The following is a 17,364-nucleotide window of genomic DNA, read 5'->3' on the forward strand; positions in this document are numbered from 1 at the left end:
CTGAAGTAAAACACAAATCATGTCAACAGATGGTTAAGTTTATGTCTAAACATTGATAACTGATAGGGGAACGGTTCGCCACTTCATCTCATAGCTCCTATTTCAATCCCATAAAAAACAAAGCAATGAAAAGGAATTTAGTTTGTTTATTATTTTTGTGATTTTTTTCAGCAGTGAGCACGCATGTTGACAAAAAGAAGCGACGAATTTGGTGCCGTATTTTTTTGTTTAGCGATGAGATGGATATATATGTACAGTGATATGGAGATCGGAACATTTCCCCTACTAAATTAACCAAAAACATCATCAAAAATCGACTTTTTCTCTTAATGCGCTGCTGGTGATCATTGTCCTATTCTGTTGCTGTTTGGGACAAACGCTTATTGCGTTTTACAAGAGAGGACAATGTTGTTGTCATTTGCAATGTTATTATTTTTATTATATTGTCTGTTTCCTTGGTAACAAAACGCGCCGACCATTTTTTAGGCACTATCAAAATCGTCGCCAACATCTTTATTCTAAAATTATGTTAGTTTTATTAGAAAATAATGTCAATCTGCATTAAAAACAGGGCACAATTTTTTTGAAATAATGTGATTATTGAGTATATAAAATTTTGTTCACAGTTGATTTGACAGATCTTATGGCCATTTCTGCTGGCGACGATTTTGGCGTCAATTTGTTTTGCGACGATTTCAAATCGTCGCGGCCGATAAGGTGGGGAATTGATAATATTATATTATATTATATTATCAGTTTTGAGCAGTAATGGTTGCCTGCGGGTCAGTTTCTGATTTGACGTTTCTGGAGGTCAACTGCACCCACCGAGAATTTTGATCAATGTGGTATATAAGAAGGGTTGAATTCACTGAATTAGCACCTTATTATATGCAACATTGGTCAAAATTCTCGGAGCGGTGGGTGCAGTTGACCTCCAGAAACGTCAAATCAGAAACTGACCCGCAGGCAAGCTGGCGGCCATTACCGCTCGCGGAAAACTGGATATTATATTATATTATATTATATTATATTATATTATATTATATTATATTATATTATATTATATTATATTATATTATATTATATTATATTATATTATATTATAATATATTATATTATATTATATTATATTATATTATATTATATTATATTATATTATATTATATTGTATTATATTATATTATATTATATTATATTAGAATATATTCGAATTAAAATATCGACAGTTGATATTTCATCAAAACAATCCAATAACAAGCCCAGAGACTAAAAATACGGCAGGCTTCTACCTTGTAATGAAGCTATCTTGCCGAAAATTTGAATAAAATTCAGTCTGAATGTAGGGGAGGAGGTTCGGTTGTGGGCACCCTTTTTTGTTTGGTCCATAACTTTGGCCCTGGTTGATCTTATGTCGACATTGGCATAGCAATGGAAAGCTAAACGTATAACCTTACTACTAGCAAAGAAATTAGTATGATTTCATTGATTTGTAAAAAATATTGACAATTTAGAAAATTTTACATTTTTGGACATTTTCATTTTGTGGTTTGGTTGTGGGCACCCTTGAAAACTTAAGCTTAAAATAAAGAAGAATGAATAAAAACCACCCAGATTTAAAGACAAGGAATAGTTTATTTATTCTGAAACCAGGAGACACTAAAAACTCAAATTTATTCACCTAGCAGTGATGATGCCTCCCTCGGTGCATTAAGGACATAGTTGGAAGAGTACCACGATGGCAGCCAATATGGCACCGGACCTTCCACGGGCCAACCCCACACCTCCCGCACTCCTCTCCCACCAACATTCGAATGCATCGAATAGCATCGAACAAAAGTTAATTATTCAAATTACTAACCTGTTCACAGCATATTTCCTTACTTCCCGTGATAATGAACATGTTTCTTCAATGAATCCTATGTATTCCGGCTCGAATTGTAGCATAAATTAGCAGTTTCGTGCCAATTTAATAGCCGTCCGCGATTTGATGGGTTCATCACTGCACTTCACTTCTTCTCAAAGGGCATTGGAAAAATCAAGTTTTACTCACTTCTCCGCACATGAGCAGCCCGAAATGTTGATAGAATGCAAATTAAACACCACTTTTTGAAATCAGTAACTTATTTGAACCGAAAACTTAGTATAAACTGCTAGATTTGCCAGGAAAAAACGATTGAAAACTGATCGCGGAGCGAATGTAAACACCGCGGTGCACCGGCACCGGCAGCAGCAAACTAATAAGTAGGGTGGCTCAAAAAATAATTTTGCTTCGACACGCTCAGTTGATTATGATTTATAATTTGGGTGTCATCCAATGGTTTGGGCTGGTTTGAATAGGCTTACCGTGCGCAGGTCGTTTCAGGTTTGTATGACAGTTGATATGGCGAGGTTGAATTTAACATTATTCTGATTCTGGCACTCCGTCATTGGGCGATGGCGAGGGGGGAGACCATATGACGGGATGAAATATTTAAGAGCTTCAACTCCATAGACAATCCATATTGAATGGTCGTTCCAATAGTTGGGAGTCGATTTTAATCGAGATTGCGATTCTTTCGCATGGTAATTAGGCTTCTCAGAAGGCATCAGTGAAACGTGCAATTCAACAAAATACCCAGAATTTATCTGTGATATCTATCGCACCAGGGGCAGATACTTCTAGTCTAGTCTAGTTTACACTATCGTACCAGGGGCAGATACTTCATACAAAAAGTGTGACATAAGGGTGAGTATAAAATGCTATATTTGCGTTACGTAATCAATGGATCTTTCCTGCGGTGCGGTTTTCGTTCACCGAAGTCTCTGGAATGTTGCTTTCAGCAATGTGGGTTCTCTTTTCGCCAGCATTTGGAGGGAAAGCGCCGTAATCAGTGTAATAAAAGGTTTAGTTTCCCATTCTAGTTTTATACAAACTTGAACCGGCTTGCGCTCAACCAGTTTTTGTTCAAATCGTTTTTTTAGGACACTCGGAGCATGGGACGGAATCGAGTGAGCGTGATAGTGCTGGGTCGTTTTTTGAACCACCCTACTAATATTCTTTGTTTTTTATAAATACGACACCAATACTACTACAGTATATGAAAGTTTTTACTATACCAATACTATCAAAGCTTTGTTTTGGTACTCAACCCACCTTCACCTTAAGGAGGATGTTGAAAAAAATCAGGTCAGGTCTAAAATAACACTTTAGATAAATGGATTTCAATTTTTCATTGATTTACGTTTTATTGGTATGCATCACAGTCAAAAAAATCCTGATTAATCACCCTAGCGGCAATAGTGCCTTTCTCGTTCATTAAAAAAAAAAATTTTGGCCATAAATTTTGATCTCATAGTCCGATCTGACCAATTTTCAATAGGAAACAATGGGAAAAAAATCTCCGTCGAATGCAACTTGTTGCAAGCCAATCGGTCAACACTTTGTTCCAAAAAGTTTATAACTGTGTATAACTGTGTATAACTAGACATGCCCAAAGAACAAGAATATTGAATAAACTCATTATTTCGAACAATTATGTCAAAATAATTCAAAAAACTACATGAAAACGTTATTAAAAGTGATTCAAGGTACAACTAAAACGATATTGAATGATTTATCAATAAAATGAGGGTGCCCATAACCGAACCAATAAAGGTGCCCACAACCGAAAATCGCAGCCTTTTTGGAACGTGAAGAAAAAAAATTTCGCGCTAAAATTTTGATGGCAATCGACATTGGGCCTCAAAATAGATTAAATTTACTGTGTAAATACGCATTAGAACTCACTTTTTGAATTAAATCACTTCAATTTATGACACTTTGAAAAAGGCCAAAAAAAACTTTCGTGTTGTTTTTCTGGTACAAAAAAAAATATTTGTTTCTAGTTCAAAGTAGAGATGCCCATCCGGTTTGATATTGAGCACAAAACATCATGCTATTATAGCAAACAAATGACGGTTGTCAGAATGACAGCATCTCTTATCTGTCAAAAGATACATAGGGGTGCCCATAACCGAACGGTGCCCACAATCGAACCTCCTCCCCTAATATTAAGTTAATTATCATGTTTTTGTTTTTCAAAATCCGGGTAGATTTATTCAATAAGTTCAATAACACTACTGAAATAAAGATAAAATGGTTAAATTCAATTCATTCTATCATTCAATTACTGTTTGTCTTTATTATAGAGATTGCAGCCCTCGGCTGGGTCATCTTTGATAGTATAATAAGAATGTTGTGTATTGTCCAAACGAACATGAAGTCACGATTTCAATAGAAATATGCCAATATTATGCCAAAATGCCAATATTCTGTATTGCGTTTTTTGGTATAACGGACAAATTTGCCATTTTATCGTCTGAAAAGTATTATATTTATACACAGAAAAAAATTTTGAAAATTCAACGGCGTGTAAAATTAAAGCTTATCCCATCAAACGAATTAACATTCGATACTCAATTAAATTTGATTGAATTTTACAAACAAGCACAGTTTAAATTTATTTCGATTTAAAAGAAAAGTGAGATCGATGTAATGTTACGTTTATTTGCATGCTCCAAATATGTGCATGAAAATACATTTAAAATCACAACATATTTTTATCTGTGTAGATCGTTACAAAAGCGTAGCCAGAAGGGGCCTGGGGAGTGCCGTCGACCTCCCACATCCCGTAAATGGTGGAAAGATTGAATGGGTATGGAAAGGAATTCACTTAAACATGTGCACTCTATGATCCAATCATATTCAGAAATAAGTGTTTGACATTCAAAAGATTCCCAAAAATTTATTTGGGAATCCTGAATCCACAAGGGAAGATCCATTAATTACGTTAGACAAAAATTGGTCATTTTTACCCCCCCCTCCCCCCTATGTCACACTCTTTGTATGAAACATCTGAAAATTTTGTATGGATCGTCACACTTCGATAGACCCCCCTTCTCCCTCTAAGCCTTACGTAATATGTGAACGCCCGCTAATATATGAAAGTTCAAAAAAACTTTAAAAGATTTCGGGCTCGAGAATTCTTCTTGAAATGTCTGTAGTCTGTTTGAAAACCCTTTGAAACTCAATAATAACAATAATACTATATTCAGTATTGTGATTTTTTGTTGTTGTTATAAGATTCTTGAACCACTCTTAACATTTTTCTAACCATTTCTAAAATATATAGTTTTAAGAATCATTAACCACTCTTCGGATTATTGTAACGTTCTTTATGGCATTGTAAATTTATTCTACCAAAATCTGGAATTAACTTTGAAAATGAAATATTAGTTTTAGATATTATTAATGTTTTTCTAAAACCCAGTGTTGTATACCAAACTCTATATTTCCATGCTTTTTTAAGAACCTACCTACCTGAATACCTAGCCATCCACAGCCAACAACAGCGTCGATACACCTATGCCTATCGTATTGTAGAGCTCCATAATCGTCGGACATGGGCAATGTTCCTCCAGATTCCCCGAACGTTCAAGGTCACCAGGTCCGATTCCAACGCGTTCAGCCAGCGTGTTCGTGGCCTTCCACGAAGTCGCCGGCCCCTATCTGGTTCTCTGTTGAATATTGTTTTCGCTATTCTTTCTTCCGACATTTGCACTAAGTGACCAGCCCACTGAAGTCTGCCGTATTTTATACCATTTACAATATTTTCTTTTTTGTATATTTGATACAGCTCATGATTCATGCGTCTGCGCCACACATCATTTTATAGTTTCCCTCCGAGTATTGTACGCAGCACTTTCCGCTCCGTCCCCCTCTTTTAACGTTCATGCTTCATGTCCATAAAGGGCCACTGGTAGAATCAGAGTTTTGCATAGAGCAAATTTCGTTTCCGTCTGCATGTTGCAGGACCTAAGCAGGACCTAAGAAAAAGGCCCTATTTGCAGAAGCAATACGTCTTTTCACTTCACGGGAAACGTCATTGTCACATGTCACAAGCGTTTCAAGGTAAACTAATTCTTCAACAACTTCAAACACATCCACATCAAGCACTACCTCAGCACCAACACCACTTGGTCTTCGTCTATCTCTACCTGCCACCATGTACTTTGTCTTGGTAGAGTTAATGGTAGAGCCTATCCTCGCCGTCTCCCTCTTCAGTGGGATAAAAGCCTCCACTACTGCTCTGCAATCGATTCCAATAAGGTCGATGTCGTCCGCAAAGCCCAGGAGCATATGCGACCGTGTGATGATCTCCTAATAGCGCCCTCGAGTGCAATGTTGAGCAATAAATTCGAAAGTGCATCACCCTGATTCAGTCCGTCTAAGGCCACAAACGAGGTTGGCACTTCCTCTGCAATCCGAATACTTGATCTCGAGCCATCCAGCATTGCACGTATCGGTCTAATCAATTTCGCCGGAAAACCATGTTCGGACATTATCTGCCACAGCTCATATCTTTTCACTGAATCGTACGTTGCTTTGAAATCAATGAACAGATGGTGAGTCTGCAAATTGTACTCCCGGAATTTATCAAGGATCATCCGCAGGATGAACATCTGATCCGTCGTTGATCGGCCCTCACGAAAACCTGCCTGGTAGCCGTGGACGAAGGACTCCTCAAGCGTTCTCAGTCTGTTAAACAAAATACAGGCCATCCAACCAGCCGGCAGGCAGTTCTTCATCCTCTCATATTTTCTGGATAATGTGGTGTATTGATTGATGCAGCTGCTCACTTCCGTGTTTGACCGGAATCTCGTCCTTTCCAGCAGCTTTACTGTTTTTCAGCTCGTTTAGAGCCTTCTCAACCTCGTCTAGCGTTGGTGGTTTCACAGCTTGACCGTCGCCGAATATCCATTGTCCATCCTGCTCCTTAATACTTAGTCAATCAAGCTCAAGCAAGCCCAAGCTCGCCTGGTTGCCGGCCGAGGCTCTTCAAAATGTCGTTGACATGATGCAAGACTTTTTCCTGCAGCTCTTTCTTGATCGTCGTATGGCGAATTCCTTTCAGTTGCAGGAAACCTAGGAACTTGTACGTTTCGCCTTCAACCATGTTTCGAATCACCTCCTGTTCGTTGACGCGGAAACTGTCAGCATCCACCAGATGACCCCGGTGTAGATGTATGGATCGACATTTATCGATACCAAACTCCATCTGAATGTCGTTACTGAATACCGTTACAAGCCGCAGAAATTGGTGCAGCTTCTCCACAGATTCCACAAGCAGCTTCAAGTCGTCCATAAAGAAGTAGTGTGGGTAATGTTTGTACCCCTTTCCCCACTCTTCAAATGATAGCCATAGTTGTGTTGGTTGAGTGTTCTGCTAAGAGGGTTCATGGCAAGGCAAAACCATAGAGGACTAAAGGTATCGCCTTGGAAAGCCCTCCTGATGCTGAGAGTCCTAGACCGTAAGGCCTTTTCTCCATCGGTAATGTGTAGGGATGTGCTCCACATCCCCATAGCGTGCTGCATTAGCCACGTTACCGTCTATCTACTGAGTCGTATGCTTTCTTAAAGTCGATATACGCCATGCTCAGGCATTTTTTGCTTGTGGGTGACCTGCCCAACAACAACTGCAATAATGATCTGATCTGATCCTTGCAGCCTCGGGTATTGCTTCGACAACCTTTTTGTTCCTCGGTCATCAGATTGTGGACGTCGCAATGGCGCTGCACCCTCCTGCCTATTACCGATGACAGCACTTTGTACATACTCGAAAGGCACGTTATTGGTCTGTACTTGGCTGGGTTCAAAGTGCTCCGATTCTTCGGCAGAAGATAAGTGACACCCCTTGTGATGAATTCCGGTAGCTGTCCGGGGTTATCTAGTACCGTGTTGAAGCATTCCGCCATCCGTCCGTGGACCGTTGTGAGTTTTTTATACCAGAAATTATGCACAAAATCGGGTCCTGGTGCAGCCCATTTCCTGGTATACCGGGTAGCCTTACGTATGTCTTGGGCGGTCACGTTGATAGCGGTCATGTCTCCAATTCCACCACAATATTGCTCTTCTTCTGCCATCCACACCCCATCGCCGTTGTGTATGACGGGGTTCTCCCATAGATTGGACCAAAACTGCGTGACTTCTCCAATCTCCGGAAGGCCCTCGCCAAAATCGGCTTTGTCGTTTCGGGTGTGGTTGTAGAACTCCCTTTCGTTGATATTGAACATTCGATTTTGCTCCTTCCTCTTCGAACATTCTCCATAACGTCGCAGTCGTTTAGCAAGAGCACTCAACCGCTGTACATGGGTGTCGAGGATCTCAGTTATGTTCGCCTCGGTGAGATCACGGAGTTCTGTGGGTTTCACAATTTCAGCAATATTCCAAACTAGCGTGGTTGATCGATTCCCTTGCTTGTACTGTGTTAATCGACCAACCTTTGACCGCAGTGTGGCGATGCGGGTCTCCAGACGTCGCATCCACGCGGGTTTTCGTGCTTTGGGGTGTGCGCGTCCATCACTCTCACCTTGTGGGCGCGTTCGCAATCCCAACGTTCTTACAATCAGCCACTGCAGCCGAATACACGATAAATTGCAGCTCCTCAAGGTTCTCCACGGTTTCCAAGTACTGTGGCAAAATATCCTGGTTAAGGATGCTTACTGTACCGATAGGAGTACTGCAATTTGGGTATCCGGTGTCGGGACATAGGATCTGTCCCACGGAACTGTGTAACTGCTGTGCCCATATGATTAGCTAGTTCGTCCTTCTTTTGCTGCCGTTGCAATTCCACTGTTGGTCGTAGAGCGGCGGGTGCAATCGAATGGCGACGGTTACTTGCGATTGATGCATCCAACCCAACAGAACTCCTTCTCGACGTATCGCTCGATCTTGCCTCCTCTTCCTCTCCTAGTTCCCTCTGCACTTCCTGCTTGATGTACTCTACGTCTTCTGGAGTCAGCATATTATGTGACATAATAGCTCTCTGGCATGTGTACAACTTGTTCTGGTCAAGCTGGGTGCAAACCGAGGGAACCTCTCATTGAACATCTCCAGCATCGCCGGTCTGCCGGACATATCCGTCTCCATCCTGGTGCAAACGTAGTAGCAACGGATCACGTACTGATTCATCTCCCTTGTCCACATGATCCGTTGCCGTCGGCGGCCCGCTAACGTGAGTGATTGACGTCGATCAACCACAGAAACATCAACAGGTGCAGCATTGCCTTGGTGATTTCTTCTGCTACCATTTCTGTTTTGCCTTGTCGGCACGGGCTGAGCCCGATGACTAGAGGGTCGTTGTTGCACCTCTCCTTCCTCTAGCTGCTGGCCGCTCGCTCTGTCCCCCGTTCCAGGACCAGCTCCAGTAGAGGCTCCCTCCTCGGGCAATCGCATGGGTGGTATTCTTCTTGAGCGTAACTCCATATCTGGGTGTGCTTTCATTCCGGGAAGCTAAGGGTTTTGTAAAGTTTTTTAATTCTTTACAATGCTACATAGCTAGGTTCAAGCGCCAGGGCTCTCCCGAGGGTGGTTTTTTATTGGTGCTTAGGAATTGGGCCTTCACCTACTCGAAATGGTGGTTTTTCATGGACGCCCAGGGTATTTCCCCTTTATTTCATTATTATTATTATTACCACGCTAGCCACGCAGTCTGCGGAAGTTCCACAAATCATCTTTCACCTGATCGATCCACCTTGCTGGCTGTGCACCTCGCCTTCTTGTTTCCGTCGGATTTTTGTCGAGAATCGTTTTCACCAAATTGTTGTTCGACATTCTGGCTACGCGCCCGGTCCATCGCACTCTTCCGATTTTTGCGGTGTCAACGATGGATGTTTCTCCCAACAGCTGCTGCAACTCGTGGTTCATTCGCCTCCTCCATGTACCGTCTTCCATCTGTACCCGCCATAGATAGTACGCAACACTTTCCTCTCGAAAACTGCTGTTCCTTCCTTTTGCTTACTGACTGTAAAAAAAAGTGGCCGGCGCCGTTATTGATCTTTTTACTTGTTGAGTTACTGAAGCTTGATCAGTCAGAATGATTGACTGATTCCAGTATTCCTTAGAGTTGATTCATTGTTCAATTTCACTGATTCTGGTCAATCACGGAATAGCAACTATAGATTGGAAATAGACGAGACATATAAAACCAAAATCCGAACGCAGAGAACACATGTCGAACCCAGATACAATTAATCTATGCAATTAATAATATAATAAGTAAGAAGTAAATAAGTTAAAGTTTTATAATTAGGAAACCAAGTAGAGTAGCTATGGGTGGCATTTCCTTCATTCATTCAGCAAATAAGTCGTAATCTCCGATGAGTTTATAAAATATTTTCTTATGTGAAAATCATGAGAAAAATTGAGAAAATTGTGAAAACCTAATTTGTATGGATATTTTGCAGTTCACAGCGCACATCATACTATGCAGGACAACGTCTGCCGGGTCAACTAATGCTTTATAAATCTGATCACGAATTTTGTTTTAGACGGATCTCTGTGCAAAATTATTTGTTTGTCTCCGTTTCGAGGTGAGATTGATATTGTATGTTGGAATGTATTGCAGTCCTCTTATACGAATCGTCGTAACCTTTCAGCAGCCACTGATCTTAGGAAGCCAGCAGCGACATAGATAAATAGGTATTATCTGATAGTATTCTGATGAGTGTTGCTTTTCGAACAATCATTGTGTTATAGAACCACCACATTTAAATAACACATTAAGACCACCATAAAAAAACTAACACATAATTTTCTCCTAAAATATATAACTGTGATCAAAACCTTCCCGTCCATCAAATGGCTTCCGATTGAATTAGCAAACCCTCACGTACAGATCGAATTGCTATCACGTACCGCCAGCGTTACACGATAACAATACGTGACGAGAAAAATATTGGCATCCTTCCTAAGGGTCAGTCCACGCTTCCAGCGTGCCGCCGTCGTCGTCGTCGTCATTACACTCCGATCTGTTTGAACAAATTTCGATTTTATTATTCCGATCAGCACTCCGGCCAGCTTCAGCCATTCACTTCCAGATATTCGTCATCGTTCGCTCGATTGCGGTTGACTGTTGCAAAGTCGATGCCCATTGACGCTGTGTAGTTCACAGTGCTCAGCACCCCCATCCTGGCAATCTGACCGGACGGAAGGCACCAAAACGTGTGATTATTATTCTGCTCGTAGCTTTTCGGCTGAAATAATAAATACTATTTGGAATACTGTTTTCACCCGTCCCGTTCGGTGCTGGTCATTGTATATTCTGGTCAAATTCTTGGCAAGCACGATACCATTCAATAAAATACAATATGAAATAAAAGTTGCGGTAGATTTTGGAATATTTATGCCCAACAGCATTGCTTTCTATTCAAAATGTTCGCAATTGCGCAGCTGGGTATTGATCATGTGAATCAGTGGTAAAATATTTAAGGAACCTGGACAATGAACATCGAAAATCGATAAACTGTTGATGATTGTATGTTCTACTTCTTCTTCCCGCAAGCTCATTGCTCATGGCAATTAGCTTATAGCTGACTCTCAACGTAGTGTTCCAGATACACTTTCACGGTTATTGAGCGCTTTCGATGGCAACCAAATGCATGAATTTGTATATTGGGTGGTGAATACAATGATACTCTACAAGTTTGAGAAGTCGCATTTCAATTCAATTTCAAAAAGCTTATATCTTATGAATAATAAAAAAGTGCTGAAATTAAATTGTTCAGCATAAGGAAGCAAATGATCTACCATTGTTTCACTACTATGCTCTCGACTCGTGCTCTTGAAAATGTATTGGAAAAAGGCACATGGTTTTCAAGATGGCCGCCTTGTGGCTTTGTTTGTTATACAACATTTTGGGATTCAATAAATTTGCTATGAATCTTTTGTCATTTTGAACAAGAAAAAAAAAATCAATAGAAATTGCTCTAGAGGACAACAAAGCTAACATTGTTACAACTACGAGGCTCAGTTAGTAGTAACTAGTAATTGTGTGCTTGACTTTTTCGTTCAGTTCGTAACGAAACGCCTTCACATTTGATTTCACCTGAATCGCCCGATAATCCTTGGCCACCAGATAGCCGGCAGCCGGCAAGACGGGATGCAGCCGGATTTTTTTTCCACGTAACGCACCGTCTTATCTTATCAGTTGTCGTCAGTTGTGGATGGTGCATGTGAAGAAAGCATTCACGACACGGAATTTATATAACCGAGTACACAATAACACACATTCTGCCCTTATCAACCGGTAATTAGGTAAACAACTTTATCATCGCATGGCTGGCTGGGTGGCTGATTAGCTGGGGGCGATAAGAGTGACCGACCATGCGCCAAGAAGATTCACTATTAATCAGTCCCGATGCGAACGGTTTTGATAGAACTGGGTTTATACGGCGAATAACGTATAATTGGCTTTTGTTGAATAAATCCATGACTGAGACGGGTGTTGAGTAATTTCGATTGACATAATGTGTATGACTATATAAATACCTTTCGTAACCATTTTGATCCTACTTTATAGCAAGATTTTTAAATGTTATTCTTGTATTTTTGTCATCATTGAGTATGCATAATAATGGAAAAAAGGGTTTATCTGATGTGGCTGATTGAAAAGGCAATCATTATAAAGCATAATAATAATTAAGGATCGCATCAGTTATGGGAAAAACTCAAAATCTCAAAAGTGATGAACGAACCATATAAGGCGCGAGTTGGAGTTAAATGAAAAAAAAAATATTAACAACCCTCAAGAAAGATGAATTCTTAATCGCTCTCCTGCAATTCACACGATGACCAAATTGTAAAATGGGCTCCCGAGCAAAGTCTGAAAACATAATGAGAGCACATAGAAAACATATTTTGATTTTGACATCAAATTGAAATCATTTTTTTTTATTATGAATCATCATGATTGATTACAGATTTTGATCTCACTTTGCTGTAGATTTTTAAATTGTATGATCTCACATCAAACTGTGTACTTATTTTGATATCGGAAACAATATCAAATAGTTTTCGTTTTGATGCCACAGTAAGATTTTTCTGCTATACATTTTGTTATTTTAACCGTTAAAACGACCAAAAAGATAACAAATTAAGTAATCATATTCGACGATTTCACAATATCAAAACAAGCTATCGATTCGCTCTCAAGCTTTGCTCGGGCTATGAGCTAGCTAGACTTAAGAAATAAGAAATGAGAAGTAAAAAATGAGAATTGGGAATTGAGATCTGAGAAGTGAGAAATAAGAAGTGTGAAATGAAAAGCGAGAAATGAGAAAAGGGAAGTGAGAACTGAGAATTGTGAACTGAGACCTGAGATCTGAAAACTGAAAACTAAGAACTGAGTACTTAGAACCAAGTGAGTACCAAGAAGCGAGCAATGAAAACTGCGAAGTTTGTAAGAATTGAGAACTAAGAAGTGAGATGTATGGTTTGAAATTAAGAAAGGGATAAATAAGAAATGAGTATTGAAAAGTGAGAAATTAATTAATCCTCTTATTTCTATCTTTCTCCATTTTCGTTCTCCTTTATTCTTTCGTTCATCTTTCTTCTGACTTCCTACTTCTTCGTTATTCTTTTTTATCCATGTTTCTTCTTCATATTCCTTCCACTTTATTTCTTCATTCTTCTTTTTTCTTTTTTCAAATTTCAAACATAACAAAATCCAAACATATCCCAAAAACACGCCTGCACCTAAGCACCAAAGCACACTCGCCGATCGATCCAGTTCTGATCATCTCAGACAAGGATCTAGCAAAGAAAAGTATGGATGAAAAACTTCTGTCCATACTCACTATCTTACTTTTTACCTATATGGGTCTTGTACACACCGAGTGGAGCAAAGGGCTGACCTAAAAGATCATCCTGAGTGATGTCTCTCTCGCCTTTTTTTATTCCTTTATGGAGTCTACGCCGCCGTGAATCTCTGAGTTCGCCTCTTCTGTCCAGCTGGGTTCCAGTCTGATGTCTGTTCACAGATTTCGTTTCCGCCCAAACGTGAGCTGTGGCCGACCCACTCCTATTTTCGTTCCCTATTTTCAAATGGTATCGGCCTCCACTGACGGAGCTGAGCTGGGACACTCTCTCAAAAGATAAAAATGATCCCTAACTTTGAATAAATGTAGCAATTAAAGCATACAATTAAAAATGTGTTGAACATTTCTGGATCGTTGTTCTGATCTATGGGCAAAAAAACGTTTTGTCACCTTCAAAGGAATTCCTTGAGGATTCCTGAAACAATACCTAGAGAAATCTAAAAAATATTAGGGAAATCTATTTTGGGTTGCTTTGTAAATCCTTTTGAGAATTCGAAAATTCTTCAAGGATGTTAGAAAAACTACTAAATTACTAAGAATTGTCCAAAGCAATTCCAGGCCACACGCCCTTGGGCCATATTACCCTGAATCGTACACCCGCCTGGAACGTGAAGCAACAAAAGTTGGACTGGTGGCGAATACTTCCAAGACATGGTAGTGAGCGGAGCCGAGCTTAAAATCTGTCACGCATTTGAATTATAATTCTTCATGCCGGTTCAAATTTGTAGAAAACCCAAGAATTTTCAGAATTTCGAAAAATTTCGAGTTGAAATTCCGAGAATGTCAAGTCTACATTCCAATAAGTGCCTGGTGATAAACTTTAAAGTTTCCAGGTAATAGCATGGTTTCCTACGATATTTTGAAATTTCTCTTGCAAAGTAGGAGCGATTTCTTGAGGAAATTTTAAAAAAATCCTATGCACGTTCCAAAGAGTTTTCCAAATAATTTTCGGTGGAAATTATGGAGAATTTCAGTTGATTTTGTGGTGAATTTATCTTAATAAAGTCGAATAAATTTTCACGAAAATTACAAATGCTTCCTTACAAGAATTGCAATATTTTTTTTGTGGAAACTCAAAGAGTTTTTGGTGTAAAATTCAAATAATTTCTTGTGAAAATTTTCAACAATTTCTTTTTCCATCGATAATTTTAAAGAATTTTCATTAGAACTGCCGAAGAAATTGTACAAAGAAAAAAATCTCCAAAGTATTCCTCGCGAAAATTTCAAGAATTTCCGAAATTAAGAAAAAAATCCTGGGGACTTCCCAGAAAATCTTCAGTGGAAATTCTGAAGGGTTCCTCAAGGAAATTTCGGAGAATTCTCCTTACAAGTTCTGCAGAATGTCTTTTGGAAATTCCAAAGACTTCTTCTTGAATATTCCAAAATGCTTCCATTGTAAATTTTAAGGAATTTTCCGTTGAAGTGCGTCATAATTTCCCGTTGAAATTCTAAAGAATCATTTGTAGTTTCTAAAGAAGTTTCTGCTGAAAATCAAAAGATATTTTAGTAAAATGTAATCCAAGTGGAAATTTTGACATTTATTCGAAAGTTTTTATAGAACACTTTGGAGAATTTTCCTGCTCAACACAGAACCATTTTGCTGTTGAAATCATGATATTTTTAAGCCATAGTTCAGACTATTACTTCAATGAAATCCATACGATTTTTCTGGAGAAACTCGAGAGATTATTTCGGTAAAGTCTTACAAAAAAAAACGGAAAAATCTAAAATAAAACATGTGAACTTCACACAGAGCCGTTGTATGAATTGTTTTCCAAAAAAATAAATAAATTAAAAAGTCTACGTGGACTTTTAGTATACCCCCCGTCCTCCTTCGTAGACTAACGTAGACTTTTAAGAGACACCCCCTCCTCAAGAGTCTACGTGGTTCATGGACAGCCCCTAGTGCTCTACGGACATGAAACTTGGGTCACGCTCGAGAAGGACTTGCGAGCACTCCGGATATTTGAAATACGGGTGCTTAGGACCATCTTTGGCGGTGTGTAAGAGAATTGCGTGGGGCGGAGAAGTATGAACCAAGAGCTCGCCCAACTATACGGCTAGCCCAGTATTTCGAAGGTGATAAAAGCTGAAAGGATATGATTGTCAGTGCATATTGCAGGAATGACAGACGACAGCCCTGCAAAGATTAAAAAAAGCCCTGCAAAGGTGGTGTTCGTTTGGAACAATAAGTGAAAAGATGAAGGCCTCGAACCATGTGTTCGTCAAATCCACAACGTGACCAGTTAGTAAAAGGCAGAGCGCAGTCTAGAAAAATTGCTACAGAGCCGTACGAGGGCCAACACAAACGAGGCGGAAGTGCAGAGGAATTCGGAGACGTACAGTAACGGAACCCGAACTTACTTTAGACTCCGCAAGGTTACTTCTATTCAATAGTGTTAGTCGTCTAACCAAATTGAGCTTTAGGATATTTGGTCCTAAGGACGTTACGTAAAAAAAAACCTTTGGTCGAATGAACATTTGGTCGGATGTGGATAGAAGAGGTGGAAGAGCGCAGAGGGATTACCCTTATGAACGATTTCAAATTTATTACGCAGTTTCTTTTTCACAGACTGAGACTGGTTGAGGAGTCCTTCGTCGACGTATCCTAGGCACTCGTGAGAGTCGATCAACAACGGATACGATTTTTACCCTGTGGATGATCATTGGAAAATACGGAAAGTTCTACTTTCAGACTCATCCCTTAATTGATTTCAGAGCAGCATTTGATTTAGTGAAAATAATTAGTTGTGAAAGATGTTTGAACATTGTTTAGAAGAAGACGATTTCCCAGAATTAGGCAAATAATAAATAAGAAATGTGTTTGACAGTTTGGCGAGTTTCCCCGGAATATGATAGTAGATAATAAGATATAATTTCTTCAGTTAATGCAAACGCTCTTCCAGTATTAGTAGAAGAAAAATCTAATTCATTCGCAGAAAGAATGCTTTTGCGTAATAGACGAATCCAAGTAAAAATAAGAGCGATTTCAACAATGTTGTTCTCTCATATGGCTCTCTGTTAATCTTCAGTTTCTATTCATTTCACACTTGCCACTTGCGGTGTTAATCAAATCTGTATCTTCATTACTTTCATCTACTCCCTTTCGCTTTAAATATAATTATCACCAAAAAAGGCAATAAACTAATTTCGACATTTTATCAGAATTTGTTGAACATCTACGACACTCGAAACTGTCCATGAGTTCAGTTTGCTTAGATATCATAGAAAGGGGATCAAGTGTCCCCAAATTTCAAAATTACATGTGCTGTCAAATTCAATAACAAAAATCGTTAATGTATACACACAGCAATTCAAAAATTCCGCGAATTTCGAAGGAAAAATATTTAAAAAATCTGAGGGCACCTTTCTAATTTTATCAAAGCAAGTTCTTGGAGAGGGATCAATTTCCAGCGAATATTTTGAAAGTCGCTTTTTGACAGCACTCCAAAAAAACGATTTTGTATCAATAACAACAATAATTTAAGGATTGCCATACATCAGTAAAGTTGAATACTATATTTCTTAAAGAGTCTGTGTGGAAATCGCGTATGTTTATTTATTTTTGGCTGTGATACGTCGGAAATCAGAAAAGGGAATCAAGTCTCCCCAGTCTCCCCTACAGTTCCGCAAAGTTGACTTTTTTATATGAAAACAGAATGTTTGTGCTAATTATAAAACCACCACTGT

Source organism: Armigeres subalbatus, chromosome 3 (assembly GCF_024139115.2).
Source record: "Armigeres subalbatus isolate Guangzhou_Male chromosome 3, GZ_Asu_2, whole genome shotgun sequence".
Classification (NCBI taxonomy): Eukaryota; Metazoa; Arthropoda; class Insecta; order Diptera; family Culicidae; genus Armigeres; species Armigeres subalbatus.